This window comes from Camellia sinensis, chromosome 3 (assembly GCF_055761805.1).
Source record: "Camellia sinensis isolate YWXY chromosome 3, ASM5576180v1, whole genome shotgun sequence".
NCBI classification, from domain to species: Eukaryota; Viridiplantae; Streptophyta; class Magnoliopsida; order Ericales; family Theaceae; genus Camellia; species Camellia sinensis.
The window spans coordinates 22,496,523-22,514,218 of NC_138963.1; the positions used below are offsets into that span (position 1 = coordinate 22,496,523).

General features: G+C 30.1%; 1 long non-coding RNA gene across 1 annotated transcript; it reads left to right on the forward strand.

The window, feature by feature from the left end:
- The first annotated feature begins 16,673 nt into the window (after positions 1 to 16,673).
- On the forward strand, positions 16,674 to 17,342 carry LOC145820931 (uncharacterized). The gene is made up of 3 exons (XR_014362975.1): positions 16,674 to 16,882; positions 16,997 to 17,192; positions 17,284 to 17,342. It is a non-coding gene; the product is annotated as an uncharacterized LOC145820931 (long non-coding RNA).
- The last annotated feature ends 354 nt before the right edge of the window (positions 17,343 to 17,696 follow it).

The window sequence follows — 17,696 nt, forward strand, 5'->3', positions numbered from 1 at the left end:
ACTTTAGGAGGGTGTGTTGATTTCAAACTAGCATGGTGTGCACAGGCAGACTGCAACTTGATGAGATTGTTTGGTATAATTTATTATAAGTTAAAATTTGATAATTAAAAAGTAAAAATGGAAAATATTAACCTGCACCAAATATTTGACTTGATTGTTTGGTTTATCTGTTTTCTTTTTTTTTGCTTCTAGAAAGAAAAAAAAAAAAAAAAACTATAAAATATGTTTGGCAAATTGTTTCAAAACTATTTTCAAAAAAAAAAAAAATTCTATTAACAATCCATCTTTTAAGAAACATACAAAAAGTAATTTCGAATTTTTTAAACTTGATTTGACACCAAAATAAAAATGATATAAAAACAATGGGTACCTTGTTAATTGTTTTTGAAAGCGTAAAAAACGAAAACAAAGATGAAATCACACTCAAATGAGTACTTCTTTGTTTCATAAATTGTAAAACATTGGGTGTTATGACCATTATTGCACGGATTATTTCACATAAACCTAACAATAATTTTAATTTGACAAAAAAATTTGCCGCAAAATGTAACCCAAAAAAACTACATTTACCTCATCATGAGACCATTTGTTGTGTTGAGTTGTTTATTTTTTTAAATTATTAGTTGTTTTTGGTACCAATTGTTGGTTTTTCAGATATATTATTAGACTAGGATTATTCAGTTTCAAGTAATTTATTTTCATATTTATAATAATTTTCTATCAATTATTAAAAAATAAATCACATTAGGGTGTGAGCCCCTTTAATTATTATTTAACTTCTCTTATATATATAATATATTTAATAATAAGGATTTTGTAGGAATTAAGAGATACTATATTGGTTAAAAATAAATTTACAAAAAATTAATGCTAAAAGGTTTGTTTATTTGACACACTTTTTTTTAGATTGCTTTAAATTTTTATTTTTTTAAAGTTTGTCAAATGAGTTAGTTTTTTTATTTTAATAAAATAATTTTTTTAATAAATTAATTAATTTTTAAGTCACAACAATCAAATCAAACCTAGCTACATCAGTCACATCACATCAGATCTATTAAAAAAAAAATAATGCTTGGGACCCCCTTTAAAATGTAACCAATGAGAGAGAGAGGGGGTCAAAGAGAGTGGGGGAAAAGGGGGATGAATCATTGTTGGAAAAAAAAATAGCTACTGACAAAGTCGAATAGTATGATCTCACCAAAATTTGATTTACGTTCGTGTACGGAGTTCAAGAGATGTCCGACTCTCAAAATATACAAATCCACAATTGATTTCAGTGAAGACTTTTGGTAACCAGGCTAAAATCCGTGCAATGGACGAAGAAGTAATAAAACGTAATAAATAATACGAAATATGTTAAAATTTAATTAAATATTATGATGTAAATTTAGATGAGTATTTAAATAATAGATTTGAGTGATTTTATTATATTTATATAAATATGTAGAACTAATTATTTTTTTTGAAACACACTCAATCGAATAAACTCAATTAAAAATGAAGAGTAAGAATAAAATTCTATAAATATAAGATAAAGATAAAAAAAATTAAGTTTAAATTTTAAGAGAAATATAGAAAGAGAAAATTAGATAAATCTTTGAAAGAAAATAAACTCAACTGAAAATTAAGAGCGAGGTTAGATTCTATAAATATATAATAAAGATAAAAAAATCAAATTTAAATTTGAGAATGAATTATAAGAATATAGAAAGAGAAAATTAAATAAATTCTAGAAAAATGGGTAGAGAGAAATTCAATAAATATCAAATGAATATTGAAAAAAAGAAATCAAGTTGAAATTTTAAAATTCAAAAATAAAATAAGATAAACCTGAAAAAAAAAATCGAATATAATTGCAATAATAGAAAAACAGAAGAGAATAGCAGTTTAAAAATTAGGAAGGATTTTTTTTGGTTTTTTTTCACTAAAAGACAAATTGATTACAAAACCCCAAAAAATAAATCCAAACAAAATATCACATCAAACCCCATAATCATTTCACTTTTTCTCTCACAAACATCACATTCAACCACAAAAAAATCTAACTATCTTTCCAAACACCAAAAAAATAAAAAAATTTCAATAATTTCCTACAACTAAAAAAACCTACAAAAAAAACTCACTTCCCAAGCACCCACTAAATGAGACTAAAATGTCACCTATAATTTGTTTAAATTTTTTTTTTAAAAAAAAAACCTCAAAAATAAGAACTAAGGTGTAGTAAGTTAAAAATTAAATAAGAGTTAAATGGCAACTATAATTTTTTTAAAATTAAATTTTGTCTAGTTAAAAAATAAGTTTTTATAATATCTTATTATAAAATTTAAACTTTATTTTGTATCTACTATTAATAATTTTTAAAAATTTTGTATTCTAAAGCTACTTAATTAAAAAAGATTGCAGGGATCACCTTTTTATTTCTTAATTTTGTTTCGTATAAGTAACCAATAAATTTCAATAATTTTTATATTCTAAAACTACTCAATAATATATATATATATATATATATATATATATATATATATATATATATATAGCTTGCTTGGTTTCATTTTTCTAAAAATACTTTTCAAAAAATTTTACTTTCTTATTTTTCGGATTTTTTTTTGTTTTTATTGAATTTTTTTAATATTTTAAGCAATTTTTTTTTTAACTTTTTAGACACACCTTACATAAATACATCTAAAAAGTAAAAAAATTTTAAAAAAAAAAACTTTTAAAAATTCACTAAATACCAAAAATATATAAAAAAATACAAGAATTCAGTATATTTTTTATATTTTTATATATTTATTAATTTTTAAAAATATTACTTTTTATATATATCTAAGTAAGGTGTATTTAAAAAAGTAAAAAAAATGTTTAAAATTTTAAAAATATTCACTAAAAACAAAAAAATACGAAAACCAAAAAAGTCAGTTTTTAAAAAACTTAATTCAGAAAACTCAAACCAAACACACTGATTACTTTTCTTTTAAAATTTTAGTTAGTTTCATTTTAATTTTGTTTTGTGATAATAACCTATAAATTTTAGCAATTTTTGTATTCTAAAACTACTAAATAAAACAAAAAACGTCACTTTTTTTTTAAAAAAAAATCCAAGTTAGTTTTATTTTTACTTAGTATTAAGAGCTGGTAAAGTGGTCTTGGTAGTGCTATGCACGAATATAAATAAAAAATAAAAAATTAGTTTTAATAAAATTAAATAATATAAAATTTATCTAAGATATGTAGTAAGAATGATTTATAATAAATTAAATTTTATTTATTTTTATCAAAGTTACACATAAATGACTTGTATATTTATGCCAACGTGACCTTCACCTAATCATTAAAAATTATCTTGGTCTATGCCCAACTTATGAATCATTTGATCTATTTATTTATTCAATTGATAAATAAATATCTATAAGTATTTTTTATTTTTTAAATAAGAAATATGAACGTATTTTATGCATATCTATTAAAAAATTTGAACTTAGGTAAAAAATTATATATTTATGTTAACACTATGAAATAAATAGTTACATATATTCATATATTAAAAAATTATCTAACATAGAGCTGACCTAAATTATGTCATATTTTAGTTTTAATCTTAGTAAAAATATTTGATAATAATAAATTTAAATATTATGCATAAATTAGATCATAATTTATTGATTCGTGACCGATATGAACTAATTTGAGAGTTATAATATCTGATTAAATATTCAATGAGCCAATTTTTGAACCTCATTTTGATGATCTAAACTATTTACATTTTATAGTTCGTTGAGTACATCATCTTTGTAAAAAATCAAGTCAATCATATAACAGAAATCACATGTTTGGATCAATTTTGTATGAATCGTTTATTTTCTTACCATCTATTTTTTTCATACAAACTAAGACAAACATATGGTTGTCATTATCTGATCGACTTGATTTTTTTATAGGGATGATATATTTCACGAATCTTAAAATATGAATAGTTTAAATTATCACAATGGGATCCAAAAGTGAGCGCGCAAGGCCCAACAACACCTTTCCAGTCCGATGGAGGATTTGAGAGAAGCCCCATGTTAAAGAATCAATAATGTTTCAATTTTAAGTTAAAGAATTAATTATTTTCATATGGGTATGTACGAATGTATCAAAATCATGCATTAATGCAATCTTAGGGAAACAATTTTGAAAATATTTTTGTTATGGTAAACATTTAATATAAAACTCCATTAATTTCATTATGAACTAATTAAAATGAAAAACATAACGACTCTTAGTATTTTCATTATTAAAAAAAGGGTAAATTACATTGACACTCCTTGAGACTTGGTCCAATTACTACCCATTCCCTGACGTTTTGGAAATTACATTCCCACCCCTGTGTTAATAGTCTCATTTCACAAACCCCCTACTTATATAAAAGGCAGCAACTCCTAGTAGAAAAACAGAGGAAATTATATTTTAAAAAAAAAAAGAAGTAAAGGAAATGAGAAAAAAAAGAAGAAAGTAAATCAAAGCAAAAAAAAAGAGAGTGCATGAGTTCAATGTTTTCATTTCGTTTAAATAATTACAATGATAGGGGGTTAGTGTAATTTCCCAAACGTCAGGAGGTGATATGTATTAAATCAAAACCTCAGGGGTGTAAGTGTAATTTGCCCTTAGAAAAAATTAAAAATTACAAAAAAAAAAAAAAAAACCAGAAAGTTGAGAGTTTGAACCTTAAAGAAACCTTATTAACATATACTATGTATGAAAATAATGAGATTTGATATATATATCTATATACTAGTAATGGCCATGATAGAAGGAATATATATATATATATGTTACGAAATTTTAATTATATAAATTATTTTATGCTTTATGGTGAAGAATTTAAAATATTCTAATAAAAAATATTTTACGATGAAATATTTTTAAGTGTGTGATTTATTAATTATTTTTTAATTGGAAAACTCCTTTTTTGAGTATGTGGTTTATTAATTATTATTTTTAAATTAGAAAACTCCTCCCTTGTTTGATGGTAAGGAAGGAATGATTTTAGAAATAAAAAATGCATTCTTTTTTTAAAAAAGAAAGTGTTAGTGTGTGATTTATTAATTATTTTTTAAATTGAAAATCAAAAAATTTGGATTGTGCATTTAAAGTTCTCTTACCTCTTCTCACTGAAAACCCCACTTTCCTTATATAATATATAGATTTGAAAAGTATATTAAAAGTCAAATTTTAATTTTTTTTTTAAAAAAATGTAAGAAAAGTAGAGATGTAATATAATTAAAAAAATCCAAAAACCTAAAAAGTTGGCTTTAACCAACTTGTCAAACTAGGCTGGGAAAAAAAAAAAAACACAACCAATTAGAGAATTGGATGCAATCATTTTATATTAGATATTTTGTGTGTGTGTGTGTGTGATTTTCACAATCATAAATGAATTGTATCTGATTTTATGATTAATTTCTATACATATAAAAGAACATGTACGAAATTGCATTAGAAATTTCTTTTCCTACTAGTACCAAATAGACTACGTAATTAAGGTTCCGTGTGTTTGAAAATAAAGTATTTTTTAAGTAAACCATTTTTGGTCATAAGGCAAAAATAAAAAACATTTCAAAAGTTTATAATTTAGGGTTATTTTGGGAAGATGGTAAAAAGTGGCTTTTTGGCTTTTAACCAAGCTTTTGGCTTTTTTAGATAAATGATTTGGGAAGTTGGTAAAAAGTGACTTTTGACTTTTTTGATTAATGTTTGTTTATGATGTCAAATCATAATAAAATGACCAAACTACCCCTATTTATGTAAAATATTTACGACTTCACCTATGTAACACATTTTGACCCATGAGGGTAAAATTGTAATTTCACCATTGGCTAAAAACCAACTTCCCAAATGAAAAAAAAAGACAAAAAAACTAACTTTTGGCTTTTGCTACAAACAAAAAAAAGTGACTTTTAGCCAACTTTCCAAAATTTTTGTTCCGTCTCTATCAGCGCTTATCAGTTTCGTTCCTTGTCTTATTATATTATTTTCTCTTTTTAAATTTTATCTATAATTAGTTCATTATTAGTTATTTTTTTCTATGTAGAATATATTTTACCAACCAAACACACGAAAATTAAAGGGAAAACAAAAAACATGCCTTTGCATAAAATAATTTTACATAAAAACAAATGAAGCCTAATAAAAATATCTTCTTTTTTTCTTCGTTGTCGTACAACATGTCCTTTGCCTCCACAATCAATGTCTCTCTCAACCCCGAAGCGTGCATGACCAACGTCTCAATTAACTTTACTCCTATCAAAGATACACCCTCCCCAAAGAAAACGATATACTAGACTTATGTGGTACAGTTTTTAACAAATTAAAATTTATAATTATAAATAAAAATTATACCAAATATATTGATTGTTGTGTCCCAAATGTAGCCTAAGAGTTTTCGCAAGAGCCACATAAAAAATAGGCAAACGTCACACTAAACAATATTTCAAAAACTTCTCTATCAAGGGGAAAAAAAATCTTGATAGTAGTTTTAGGTAGGTACAATGTGTATTCATCAAATCTAGTTTAGAGGCAAGAGTTTCTATGTGACAAATAATTTTTTTTTTTAACTGTAAAACATACTTTCTTTTATGTTTAATTGTGACTTCAGAATTAATGTGTTAGTGTATCCACCCAATAAAATTTGTTAGTGATTGTATTAGTGGCAGTCTTGGTGTGATGGTGAGAGGAGATAGTAGGGTGGTGGTGGTTGAAGTCATGGAGGCATCTATGGCGGTGGTGGCCGTATGGTGTTTTAAGATCTTAGTCTAAAAATACCACCTAAGTTTGTTTGTTTTTATCAATAGCGCATAACAAATTAACATTTCAAAGATAAAAAATTTGGAACGGAATATTTTAATTGTCAAAAGTGTATTATAATTTTTTAGTGACACCATATTAGTGACATGTTCTTAAAAAATGTCACAAAAAGAATATTTTGTAGCATTTTTTAAAAAAATGTCATAAAGCCACAACCATACAAGGCTCTAGTGGCATTTCAATTAAAAAAAGTGTCATTTCGCTACAACAAAAATGTCACTACAACAAATTTACACTTCAGTGACACTACACTAGTAGCATGTTTTTAGAAAATGTCACAAAAATAAAAATTGGCATTAAATATTTTAGAAAAATGCCACAGAACCACAAACATATAAGGCTCTAGTGGCATTTCAATAAAGAAATGTCACATCAATTTTATGGCATTTTATAAAATAATGACACTAAAAATTATGTTCGTGACATTTACCAACAGATGCCACTAAACTTTATTAGCAATAGCATTTTTTAAGAAATGTCAGGACACTAGGTAGGTGCAAATTACTTTTTATGGCACTTAGGTGAAAAGTGTCATAAACAAATATTTTATAGCATTTTGAGAAATGCCACTAAGCCAAAAACTTTCCAAGCTTATAATGGCATTTTTGAAAAAACAAAAAATGTCAATATATTTTCTAAAATTTTAAAATGCAGTAAATGATTAAAAATAAATAAATTAAACTCAATATACTCTACAGGAAAAAGCACATTCGGCGACTAAATTTCCTGACCAAAAAAATTTTGGTCGTTGAAAATATAGCTTTCAGCGACCAAAACAGCATTAGTAGCCAAAAGTAAAGCTTTTTGGCGACTAAACAATTTTAGTAGTCAAAAGTCTACAATTGGCGACTAAAACTAAGTTTGGTCGTTGATTATATGGGTTTTAGTGACTAAAAGATTTTTAGTAGCCCAAAGTAAAGCTTTTTGGCAACTAAAAAAATGTAGCAGCCAAAAGTCTACAATTGGCGACTAAAAATAAGTTTGGTGCTGATTATATGGGTTTTATCGACTAAAAAAATTTTAATAGCCAAAAGTAAAGCTTTTGGTGACCAAATTTTTTTTAGCAAAAGTCTACAATTGGCGACTAAAAAATAAGTTTAGTTGCCAAAAGTGGTCATTTTTAGCTCGGGAGAACTAAAATCCTACGGCGGGAATTAAATTTTTTGGCAACCAAAATTTTAGTAGCTGAAAGTGCATCTTCGGCGACCAAATCCGATTTTGGTCGACAAAAGTTAAGTTTTTTAGTAACTAAAAAACAATTAGTAGCCAAAAGTATAGAATTGGCGACTAAAAAATATTTTTAGTCGCTAAAAGTAGTCTTTTTTTATTTTGCTAGTAAATAGTTTATTTTACATAAATTATGTACAATAAAATAATTATGTTTATACATATACTTTTATATTAATATGGATGTATGCACTATATAAATAATATATATGTTGCATATATAATTGTGTGGTGCTATAGAGGTATAGTGGGAAGAGTGTGGTGTATAAGGTTTATGGTGTAGGAGGTTGGCGGTTCGAATCTCCGCAAGAGTGGATCATATTGTTCTACAACGAATTATCGTCACAAATGACACTTGATAGCATCACGAAAAGTGCCTACTATGACATTAAAGTGTCACCGAAAGGTTTTAGTCTTGATGGTGTAATGACACTTATACATGTCGCTAACTCTTTTTTTAATGGCGCTTGATAGTGCCACAAATAATATCTACCATGACATCAAAATGTCATTGAAAGTTTTTAACCATAATAGTGTAGTGGCACTTGCAAGTATCTACCGTGACACTAGTATCTATCGTGGCACGGATATAAATGGCACTTGTTCAAAATGCCATAAGATTAAAAAATGTCATTAAATTAATAATTTTGTGACATTTTCAAATGTTGCTAAACTAAGAAAATGTTGTAGTGAATGTCTCTCGCAATCCCGAAACGTGCATGACCAATGTCTCAATTAACTTTCCTCCTATCATAGATACACCCTTCCCAAAGAAAACGATATACTAGACTTATGTGGTACAGTTTTAACAAATTAAAATTTATAATTATAAATAAAAATTATACCAAATATATTGATTGTTGTGTCCCAAATGTAGCCTAAGAGTTTTCGCAAGAGCTACATCAAAAATAGGCAAACGTCGCACTAAACAATATTTCAAAAACATCTCTATCAAGGGGAAAAAAAATCTTGATAGTAGTTTTAGGTAGGTACAATGTGTATTCATCAAATCTAGTTTAAAGGCAAGAGTTTCTATGTGACAAATAATTTTTTTTTTCAACTGTAAAACATACTTTCTTTTATGTTTGATTGTGACTTCAGAATTAATGTGTTAGTGTATCCACCCAATAAAATTTGTTAGTGATTGTATTAGTGGCAGTCTTGGTGTGGTGGTGAGAGGAGATACTAGGGTGGTGGTGGTCGAAGTCATGGAGCATTACAAGAAAAAACACCTTTGGCGACTAAATTTTTAGTCGCCAAAAGTCCTCTTTTAGTCACCAAATGTCGAATTTTTACTTTCCCTGACAAAAACTTTTAGTCGCCGGTTTTGTCGCGAATACATGGTCACGAATACCTTTGGCGACTAAAAAACTGTTAGTCGGCAATATACAGGTCTTCAGCGACGAAAGAATTTGTCGCCAAATGCAATTCCATTTTTGGAAATTATACATTTCGCGACTAAACTTTTAGTCGCCAATACTGATTTTTTTTTTATTATTTAAACATTTGCCGACTAAATTTTCGTCCCCAAAAAGTATACCTTTTGGCGACCACAAACTTTAGTCGCCAAAACCATTTTTTAGAAAAAAAAAAAATTTGCCTCTACTAGTCCCAAGTTTCGAACCTGCAACATCCCAACATTGTCAACCTTTACCAACACGTTCTCCCCACTATGCCACTACAACATCACATGAATATTAATGCAACATTTATTATTTATATACTATATTGACTGGTATTAATACAAAATTATATATATAAAAATAATTATTTTTATTTAATATATTTTATGTAAAAAATAAATTATTTACTAAAAAAAATAGGATAGCACTTTTGGCGACTAAATCTGAATTTTAGTCGCCAATTCTCCATTTTTTGGCTACTAATTTGTTTTCTGTCGCTAAAAGAATTAAATCCCGCCTAAGGATAGCACTTTTGGCGACTAAACTGAATTTTAGTTGCCAAAACCTCTACTTTGGGCGACTAAACTGCATTTTAGTCGGCAATTCTTGACCTTTAGCTACTAATTTTGTTTTGTAGCCAAAAAGCTTCACTTTCAGCGACTAAACTGTTTGTAGTCGGCAAAACACCTATAATCGGCGACCAAACTGCCGTTTAGTCACCAAAGCCATCACTTTTGGCTACTAAATCATTTTAAGTCGCCAAAAATAGTGACTTTTGGCTACTAAACAACCTTTAGTCGTTAAAACCCCTACATTCGGCGACTAAACTGCCTTTTAGTCGCTAATACCCTTATATTTGGCGACTAAACTCTTTTAGTCGGCAAAAGTGATCAATTTTGGCGGGTAATTCCATTTTAGTCGCCAATTCTACTACTTTCAGCCACGAAAAATGCAGTTTTGGTCGCCAAAAGTGCTTTTTGTTATAGTGGAGGCATCTATGGCGGTGGTGGCTGTATGGTGTTTTAAGATCTTAGTCTAAAAATTATTTCTATTTTACCACCTAAGTTTGTTTTTATCAATAGCGCATAACAAATTAACATTTCAAAGAAAAAAAATTTGGAACGAAATATTTTAATTGTCAAAAGTGTATTGTAATTTTAGCAATGAAATTGGTCATTTAATAATGAATAATATACTTTTCAGACCCAAATTTGCATAAGAAAAACAATTTTTTCGCTCAAAATTGTTTTGTTCGCATTTAATAGTGACATTTTTAAAATATTGTTGTTAAATGTTGTTTTATTGACTTTTTTAAACAACTCACAAGACGTCTGAAATCCTTCTCCTAATGTGTTTTGATAGTTTAAACCCTTATATGTTGGAATGGCGAAATATATTTTAAGTTGACTTTTGATTTTCACAATATCAGAATTCGAAAAAAAAGAAATTTAATTATTTTGAGTGAAAACAAACAAATTATTATGTAATAGTTTAGCGTAAGAAGATTATTCATTATAGTTTTTGGTTTATCCATTTGAACAAATTACTTAAGAGCCATGAATGGGGGGCTGAGTCATATGTAGCCAAAAATGTAGTGATGAAAGGGTAGATGTTAACCAAACCTCATTGTATTATTTGGCATGGTTGGCTCAATATGTATTGTGTGATTTCTTTTGTCAGTAATATTACAAATTTATAAATTTTATGTGGAAAATGACTCAACTCAACCCAAATCAAGGATTAAGTTTTATTAAATGGGGTCGATTACATGAATTTTTCTTCTCCACTCAATTCTATCAAACCTTATTTAGTTAGTCAAAATAAGAAAATTCATATATCTATTTACTACACTAGTTCACGTCAATTTAGGTTTACCTATTTTCTTAACACTTTCATCTATCGTCACTGTATTATATCTTTTCACTACTATTTTTGCTGGTTTCTGTTGTATATGATCAAACTATCTTAATCTATTCTTTCTCAACTTATCTTTTATCGATACTACTCCTACTTATTCACGAATCGATTCATTTTTAATTCTGTCTTTTCTAACTGTGCCACATATTCATCTTAGTATCTTCATCTCAATAACACTAATCTTATTTATATGTTGTTTCTTAGGTGCCCAGCATTCTGTCCCATACAACATTGCTGGTCTAATAGTTATTCTATAGAACTTTCCTTTTAGTCTAGTGAGTACTCGTTTATCGCACAATACTCCAGATGCACTTTTCCACTTAAGCCACCCCGCCTTAATTCTATGAATCACGCGTGTTCTAATCTTCCCAGCTGTTGTGATAATTGATCATAAATAACGAAAATGTTTACTCTTAAGTAGTTCGTGGTTCTCAATCTTCATTTCTCATCTGTTTCCATTATTATTGTTACTAAAATTACACTCCTTATTCTCTGTCTTAGTTCTGCTTACCTTAAATCCTTTAGATTGAAGTGTTTATCTCCAAATCTCCAGCTTAGTGTTAACTTCTTCTTTAGTCTCATCCACTAATATGATATCATCTGTAAAAAATAGACATTATGACATATCATCTTGAATATTTCTTATCAACTCATCCATAACTAAAATAAAAAGATAAGAATTCAGAAATGTTAATATTGATTCACATTTTTTTTACAAATCCCATAATACATTCATCCAATCTCCACCACATATTCAAATTCTCAATATAAATGTAGGCCCAAATTCTGAAACCCTGGACTTTTATTGTTCTTTTGTGACATTTGGAAATTCAAAACCATTGTAGCTAGAGCTAGAATCTTTTCAAAATGACTTGTGTGATAGCCAATTATACTTTTAACATGGCCGGTGACCAAAGGCCTAGGTGAAAGAAGAAAGTAACGAAAATTTGTTTTGAATTTGTCATTATTTTTTGAGTTAATTACATTTTATGTTCTCGTGGTTTAATATAAAAGCACATCATTTTTTCGTATTTAAAAAATATACACATAATTCTTTTATAATTTGGTATGAAGCGTAAAGGTAACAAATTCTGTTAAATTTAACGGAGCGTGCATGACAGACACCAATTTAAGCATGTTTGACAAATGTTGCCAAAACAAACTGAAATAATTTTTTTCCCGCTTTTTCTTTTTTTTTTCTTTTTTTTCCTTCCCCTACTTTCTTCCTTCTCCTCCAGTGTGCATTATCCCCTCCCTCTCATCTCCATTCCTTTTCTCTTACTTCCTTCAACAAGCCATGGCCATACTGAAACAGGTAATTGATTTGGAATACCCTATGAAAGTTATCAAAGAGTACCAAAGTGCATATCAGTGACTCATCTTCTAAACATACCAGAAGCAAAGGGAGTTTACAAGGTAAATCTATTGGACATCATGAAAACTCTGTAATCTGTATACAAAGAGATCCTTATAACCCAACAGAAAGTTGGAGATATCAATGGTTAATTTGAAATCTTTTGGTCAAATTCTTCATTTAAAGCACTTAAAGAAAACGATATAATTCAATCAATGTCTCTCTCAATCCCCACACGTGCATGACCAATTTCTCAATTAACTTTACTCTTATCAAAGATACACCCTCCCCAAAGAAAACGATATATTAGATTTATTTGGTACAGTTTTCAACAAATTAAAATTTATAATTATAAATAGAAATTATACCAAATATATTGATTGTTGTGTCCCAAATGTAGCCTAAGAGAGAAAAAGCCCTAGTCTTTTTGACTAAAATAGTCACAAAGAAGCAAAACAAGTTTTTTAATCCAATAAAACAAAACATCACATCCAACTCATAATCATTATATTTTTTCTCTCACAAAAATCAAAAAAGCTAAAAAATTCATCCCAAACGAGGCTTTTTTGTCCCAGGCTAAAATAGCCAAAAAGCCGAAAGGCCAAAAAGTCAACCCACATCCTAAACAAACTCTAAGAGTTTTCGCAAGAGCTACATCAAAAATAGGCAAACTCACCACTAAACAATATTTCAAAAACTTCTCCATCAAGGTGAAAAAAAATCTTGATAGTAAAGTTTAGCTAGGTACAATGCGTATTCAGCAAAACTAGTTAAGAGGCAAGAGTTTCTATGAGACAAATAATTTTTTATTTACTGTAAAACATACCTCCTTTTATATTTGATCATGACTTCAGAATTAATGTGTTTGTGTATTCACCCAACAAAATTTGTTAGTGATTGTATTAGTGACAATTTTGGTATGGTGGTGAGAGGAGATAGTAGGGTGGTGGTGGTCGAAGCCGTGGAGGCATCGATGGCGGTGGTGGCGGTATGGTGTTTTAAGATTTTAGTCTAAAAATTATTTCTATCTTACCATCTAAGTAAGTTTGTTTTTATCAATGGGGTACACTACAAGAATTTACACATTTGGCAACCACTTTTGCCGATCAAAAAAATTTTAGTCGCAAAAAAATGACATTTAGCGACCAAATATTAATTAGTTGCGAATGATCATTGTTTTTGGCCACCAAATATTATTGGTCGCAGAAGGTTATATTTTGGCGACCAAAAAATGAGTTGGTCGCAGAAAGTGGTATACTTTTCCCGACCAACTACAAATTTGGTCGTGGAAGGTCACATATTTTTTGGCGACCACAAATTTGGTCGCCAAAAACTTATTTTCCGCAGCCAAAAAAAATTAGTCACCAAATTTGTATTTTTAGCGACTAATATATTAGTCGCCATTGATTGAGATTTGGCGACTAAAAACGTTTGTCAGCGAAGGTACTTTTTCTGCGACTAATTTGGTCTTTTGGTCACCAAAAGTTTGGGAGGGAAATTTGAACAACCAGGAGGGGGGAAATGAAATTTTTTGGCGATCAAAAAAATTTGGTCGCCAATCAAAAAACGACGTGGTTTTGTACCTGGAAAACAAAAAAAAATATAAAATAAGAAAAGGCAAATCCAGTGAGTAGCCTTTGTGTATGTGAGGCCGATTTGAACCCTTCTTCCTTTGTGCAATCTATGGAAGGGTTGATGAGTGATATTATCGCGATGAATGAAAGAGAGAAAGGGGTTGCATCGTTGGGGTTAGCTTCGGTGGAGGTTGCACAAGGGGATCCGTTTCGGCGAGTTACTCAGTCGAAGCCCTTTGAGGAGTGAAGAGAGGAGCTTAATCGTATGAAGGCTTCCATGTCTAGTGTGGATCGGGAGTTTCTGATCCCGTGTGATCTTATCCAAGAGGAAACTTCAACCCTAACAGCTTCTGCCCTAAATCTTCTCTGGTATACTCTAACAGCTTCTACCCTAACAGTTTCTACCCTAACGGCTTAATCGTATGGAGTTGGTGGTGGTATGGCTGATTCGAAGGTTTATACACCTATTGGAGGTCGATCTGGGTCAGGTGGTCGTGGAGGAAGGGGAGGCAAAGGCCAAAATCCTGTGGCCCTGAATCCTCAGAGAGAGAGAGAGAGAGAGAGAGAGAGAGAGTTACAGAGAAGATGGGAAGAGAAGGGAGAGAAGGGGATTGGGAGTGCGGTGGATGCAGGAACCGCAACTATGCCTTCAGGTCCTTCTGCAACCGATATAAGCAGCCCCGCCTTCTCGTCGACACCAAAACCCCCGCCGATTCTAAATGGCTCCCCCGTATCGGCGACTGGATCTGCACTGGTATACTCTCCTCCTCCTTTCTTATCACTTTGATTATGTGTATATATATATATATGTATGTATATATGTTTGTATGTTTATATCCTCGTAGTGGTGACTGGAATTGGTTATGGGGATCTAGTGACTAGGGTTGAAAATTTTGAGTCTTTTTGAGTATACAAATTTAAACTGACCGCATTGCCAACTGGGTTTTTCGGGTTCGCAAGTTTGTTTGCTAGTGTTTTTTTGGGGTTATAGGACTACATAATTGATACCCGACAATGGTCAAAAACTAATTATATGCTTGTGGGTTTGTCAAAAATTAAGTCTTATCCCTATTCCCGGGTGTTTGGCTTTAAACACTGTTGGATTAGCTAATTTGGTTGCGGGTAATTCTTAACCCCTTTTTGACATTCTCTCTCTCTCTCTCTCTCTTTGTTGATTACATGGTCACTGTTATATTATATCAAAATTATACACTGGTGCCTGGGTATGGTAAGCACGTTTTCATTCACTTCAATGGACAACTGCAACTAAAGACTGCACGTTTTCATTCACTTCAATGGAAAATGTTAACGACTGCCCATAGGGTTGTCATTAATGTTGGTAGATGTGTAAAAAGTGTATTGAAATTGGTAAAAGTGTATAGAAATATGTAAAAGTGTTTAGAAATGTGTAAAAATTATCTTGAAAATCAAACTTTTGTCTTTTTGCTTCACTAACAGTCTATCAACACAAATTATTCTCTTACAAATTGAATTATTAATCGTTTACCACAATACCAAATTTAAAACTTATTAATTATTGAAGTTTATGAACTTATTAGGTAATTATTAAAGGGTTGACCATGCTTTTTAAATATATAATTTGTCTTCATGCTAGACTCAATTTCTTTTGGTTGATTGTTCCTTTTAGTAGTCTACCACTCAAATGTACTTATATTCTGTAAACCAAAGGCTAAATCTCCACCTCAAGATGCTTTACTAAAACTGGAAACAGAGCAAACTTTCACTGAACTATCTCAAGAGAGCTCCATGTTTGTTTTTAAGCTGGGTTTAGTTATGCTCCAATGCTGCCTCTTGATGAATGGGACCTCTAGTGATGTTTAGAATGTCTTGTGTCTTGAACTTGTGTACCAACAGGAAGATTGTGCAAAATGTGCTGCGCGCAAGAGAATTAGGAAAAGGGGTTCTCACTGCTCCTTTCAGGTTACTCAAATCAAATCGCCTGGGAGTCATATTGACTTTTGCTGTCTACAAGACAGATCTCCCCTCAAATGCAACATCAAGTGAGAGGATTCAAGCAACTGATGGGTATGTTGTCTGCCCAAAAATCAAACTTGTCATTAGCTCCTTAAGGGGGAATAGAGAAGAGAAGAAATAAATAAATATACAATGATGACAATTGTATAACTGATCCTATTCATAAAATAAATTGTATTTAAAAAATATAAAACAAATTTAGAGGTCATCGCAAAGTAAAATAGAATTAATTGAGTTAATGTACTGTCTTAGCTATAAATAATGAGTGCGGCTAGAAATTTCAGGATGCAGACAAGATCAGAAAGATTGAATTAGATAAGAACTTCATTTAATGTTTCACTACTGCCAAGCGGGTACCTTGGCGGAGTCTTCAATATCGAATCAAATGTGGAGAAATTGCTTCAACAACTTGCAAGCAAACAAACCATACTTGTGAATGTGTATGATACCACCAACTTTTCGCACCCTATCAGCATGTATGGCTTGAATATATCAAATGATAGGTTATAACATGTTAGTACACTTAACTTTGGTGACCCGCTCAGAAAACATGAGATGCGTTGCAGGTGATCTATTTAATCCTATCTGTTACTGTGTATTTTAGAAGGGTCAATGCGAGTTCTTAGGTTGAGATTCAAAGTGATAAAATGGACTTACAACTAAGTTTGTTCTTGAAGCAGATTCAAACAAAAACCAATGGTATGAGAAACTAAATGGTTTGCGATGATGATTTCAATTGGTATCCTCGTAATTGCATTGCTTCTTGGGCATATAATCAACGCAACAGTGAATCGAATAGCCAAAATTGAGGATGATTACCATGAGATGATGGAGCTGAAGAAACGAGCAGAGGAAGCTGATGTTGCTAAATCACAGGTATTTGATAGTTGTAGTTCATGTATTGAAATTTTGTTAGGCTTCACCTAATATGTCTACATGGTTCTAATTGAATTTCAATCCTCCGTAGTTCCTTGCTACTGTGTCCCATGAGATCAGAACCCCAATGAATGGTGTTCTTGGTAAGTTTTTGTTATTGTCCTTTAGCATTTTAAGTCATTTAAATACATTGCTTTAGGGAAAACATTAAAAAATTATTTAAAAATAAACAAAGAAAGTGGGGTTGTTGAGTGATGTCTGTATATATGTTTATTCAACAGGAATGTTACAGATGCTAATGGACACATATCTGGATGTAACTCAACAAGACTATGTCAGAACTGCACAGGGCAGTGGAAGAGCGCTGGTTTCACTAATTAATGAGCTTTTGGACCAAGCAAAGATTGAATCTGGTAAGCTCGAGCTTGAGATTTACAGAGATATCTAAAGATCAAATCCATCAAGCTGATTCACAATTTCAAGCATAGTGCACTGATTGGTTTC